We start from the raw sequence: 4,415 nt of genomic DNA, 5'->3' as shown, positions 1-4,415 counted from the left end.
TTAAATTTACCCCCTAACCCATTTGTATTATATGTTTGTTTTCCTAATAAAAACAGAGTCATCTGAATAAATGTTGTCTCCAGACCTTTTTTTTTCTTTCTTTACATTTTGTAACAATCTTTAAACATTTGTAGAGATCAAACACTGTGGTTAGAATGAGTGTCTTTATGACATCTCTCACACAGTTGGTATTTTTCAAAAAATTCATTTTTAAAACACATCATCTTGATACATAGATAACACATTTTCTACATAGGTAGAAAACAAAAATGCTTTTCTTTGAGGGGTCTGGTGAGGAGGGTGTGACTTGTTATGTTGAGTGGGAGGCGGAGTCCTCTGTAAAGGTGAGAGTCTTTTTCACCATTATAATGTCCATCGATGTCTGACTCTGTTTAAAAAGTTCTTTAACCTTTGTAGCTTTTCCATCAATCATTTTCAGCCAAGCAGTCAAAGGCACCCTGAAGGATGTCTGAAAAACCCCACATGTAGAGTTGAAATAGTCCAAAACAAAATCATCAGAGGGGTCCTTCCCCAGCGTCTCCAAATGGCTTGCACGGTAATACAATCGCCCCGATGGTCCGCTTTTAGTTTCCCAGACGGTGCTTGTCAGGACTCTTCTCACTTCTGGCAGTGGGGAAATAACACCTTCTTCCTCCACATTGAGGGGCGGCGGTGAAATCTCTTCTTTGATCTCGCATGCTGTCTGTGTTTCTTTGCTTTTCTTTGTAAATATCTTGTACACCTCTGGTTCCACTATGGTTTCTTGATGCACTACTTCTTCCGATACAGTGGTTGCGTGGAGATCTCTGGAAGACACCAGAGTTAACACAGCCCAATCTGTTGAGGTCAGTGTCGCTTTAACACTGCGGGGTCCATACGTTTTGTAGTGGACATTTTTATTATATCATTCTTATTATATCCTTCATATGCTTAAACCAAATGCTTCTTATTTCCTGATGTGCTTTTACCATTATTATTCTATTATATTCTCTTATGGGTTTATTCCCATGGGCTGCAAGGTCACAGCTGTTTTGGCGACTGGGAGACTCATACACAGTCACACAAGAACCGTTATGCTATCTGCTCAAGGCCAGAAGGTGTCTCATAACAATTTGGCCGTGTGAACACAAGAGTTATAACATTCCCACTCTTTTCATATATAACCTCTGCTTTTTCATTGTACTGCTCACTCTCGGGCAGACTATTTTATACTCCGTTCGACTTGTGACATATTTAATTATTCTATCATTTATTTGAAGCTTCAAATAAATAACCAAAAGACAGCTTTTCTCGATTCACCATTTATTTGTTTTGATCACTTTGACTTGTACTCTCCAGCCGTGTTTGGGTCCTAGATTTCCATAACAAATGGCGTTGTCGGCAGGATCTCTGTATGTTCGATTGGGAACACCTCTGGACGCTGGTGGCTGCTAGCCCCGGGATCTTTGGATCCTCCTCTACCTCGACAGAAACCGTACGGGACGAGGGGACCAGCGCGAGGGGTGGAACCGATTGACTTCACGAGATCCAACGAACTAAAAGGGGCTTTTAATACTGGGTGAGATGTACAAAGTCTAAATTGTTTAAAGTTAAACGTAATTAAACTCGACATGACATTTATGAGAGGGACTGCTCGAAAGTAGGATATTTGAGATATCTGGTCATCGACGGATGAAAAAATAGTGTTTTGGTAACACGGGTGTTTTGGTAACACTTTAAAGACTTTGTTATGGGAGCAAAGCAGGGTAGGGGATTTGTACATTCTCCTGAGGGTCCGATTGTGGATGTCATGCGAGCAAAATATGGTGAAGACAGTCTGTCTAAATTAAATATATGGATGGAAATGTTCGGATTTCCTAAAGGCCCTGTCACATTGTCCCGAAATTGACTCCCGATGGACACACGAATATGGAATTGTGAATTTCGCACGAAGATGGCCCCGAACTTGGTCATCGGCCAAGCAACAGCCGAAGCAAGTACGATGCCTACAGAAGGCCACACGATGGCAGCCGAACCTCACACGAAGGCGACACGTGACCTCCCGATGGTATAAAAGCGTCGGCCGTGTGGGAAATCAAATTCTTGATCGGAGATTATTTGGAGTAGAACACAAGGTAAATTCTACTTTAATTCAACGTTAACATGCCATCCAAGGCAGGGAGAGGCAGACGGAAGAAGTTGGCTGTTAAATACACTCAGAAGAGGAAACCAGAGGAAACCGAGGTCCACGAACACAGCACTGAGTCTTCAACCAGAGAGAGAAAAGGGAGGAAATGCAAGAAAGTCGGGCCAACTAAAACTCCAGAGCGGCCCCCAGAGGGTTCGAGGTCTCCTCAGCAGTCCGAAGAGTCTCGGCAGCATTCACCTTCTCCTCGTCGTAACAGACATGCCGAATCCTCGGAGGATGAAGGTAAATATTTCTAACTTATTTTTGGTATGGATGGGGGCAGGCTTCGAGTTATAAACTGTGCTCTATGGGGAGTCTGCTGCTGCATGTGAGTGTGTGTGGGTACGCACGCGCGCACCCACACACACTCTCACGCAGCAGCCCTCTCTCTACTTGCTACAAACTTAAATATGAAAAGGTGCAACTACACACGCACACATCATCGGCATAGATTGCGTAATAATGTATTGCGCACCTTGGAGGTGCAGTGCAGGAATATTGTCATTCAAGAGATGCGTAGTTATTTTGGAAAACATGTTTTTCTTTTAGCCTATTTACCTCGTTAACGTAAAAAATACTCATTACATTGACACAAGCATTATTTGTGATTAAAATAATGGTTGTTGGTAATGTATTAGCGACCCCCACAGACGTATAGTTTCACTGCGTCCATGGGAGCTCAGACCCCTCCTTATGTGAGCTCAGCTCCCATTGGCTCCTACATAACTCGAACCCTGGATGGGGGGCAAGAGGGGTAATTGATTTTGTTATATATTGTCATACATTGTTGTCCTGCATGTACTTAATTTGTTTTTCATTTGGTATATTTTCAGATGAGTCAGCCTCTCCCGCTCTCCCTGCAGGCAAGTCCAAGCCTGAAGTGGGCAAGGGTGACAAAGGGAAAGGCAAGGCCCAGAAGGAGAACCCACCCCCTGGTGTAACATACAGCTTCACAGAGGCGCAGGAGGAGGCAATCGCTTGCTGGGTGAAGAGTACGAGGCTACTGTATGATATGAAGGACAAACGGTACAAAGAGAAGGCATTAAAGAGGCACCTATGGGAGGGAAAGGCTGCGGAGTACAGGTTGGATTGTAAGTAGAAAAAATTTACATTTCAATTACTTTCAAATATTTGAAATCTATTTCAGATACTTGACATACATTGCTGCCAATGAACATTTCAATGATTGGACTAATTATTTGTTTTGATTTCTGTCATTGCAGATCATTCAATTCTGAAATGGTATCAAACGCAGAGGACTCGATTCTCAAAGCTGCGGGAGGGCCAACCCAAGAAGAAATCCCAGAAGAGGTCTGGTGATGGTCTGTCGAGCATTGACGAGGAAGACCCCATCCTTGCTGAGGAGGCCAGTGAGAATGACAGTGACCGTGACAAGTTCATCCGCCGGGTCTTTGGATTTCTGAAGCCACACATCAGACGTCACAACAAGGAAACACCAGCTAGTGTGAGTATATCATTGAAATTAAATTAAAACGGAACTTTGTCGAAAATGTTCAATTTCCCACATTTTTGTTTCCAAATATAACTTTCAAATGTACTTATGTTTGTTTTCTATTTTTGTCTTTGCAGTTTAAGGACAAGTTGGCCCTGGCTGAGACGGGTGATCTGGCTGGGAGTGACGACAGTGTTGCAAACAAATACAGGGAGCCCAACCAGAAGTACACTGGCTACCCTACACGGAGACCTCCTTCCAGGACAGGAACAGCTGCCGAGGACCAACCCGAGTCTCCTATGGAGATGAGAGTTACCGGAGAATCATCCCGTGATCTCCAAGATAGGCTGGTTGAGTTCATCACTCGAGAGCAGCCAGTCAACAGGGCCACTCCTTTCTGCAAATACCTGGAAACTGAACTGGATCGTCTGCATGATGCCTGCCTGGAACCTGCGTATGAGGACATCACCACAGTTCTTAACCAGTAAGTATATATAAAATGGCATACATTTAAAATTCATTTATTTGATGTCACACATTTTATTGCATGCTAAATTTGAGCTTGTATTAATCCTATGCTGTTTGTCTTTCCAGTTACAGGAAGATGTCCAGACAGTTCAGGATGAGGGAAGCGGCTGGTGACCAGATCAGTCCCTTTGTAGATGTCCCGTCGGCATTACAGTCGCAGCAGCAGAGGCCAGTTGCTGTGAACCCAGTATACACATCTGCCCTCCCCAGCAGTACCTACTTCTCCGCCAGCAGAGCGGCCTCCTCACCGTCAGCAGAGTTCCAGCC

The sequence above is a fragment of the Pseudochaenichthys georgianus genome, unplaced genomic scaffold (assembly GCF_902827115.2).
Source record: "Pseudochaenichthys georgianus unplaced genomic scaffold, fPseGeo1.2 scaffold_857_arrow_ctg1, whole genome shotgun sequence".
In the NCBI taxonomy this organism is placed as follows: Eukaryota; Metazoa; Chordata; class Actinopteri; order Perciformes; family Channichthyidae; genus Pseudochaenichthys; species Pseudochaenichthys georgianus.
The sequence above is the reverse complement of the archived record's forward strand: the minus strand, read 5'-3'. Positions refer to the sequence as shown.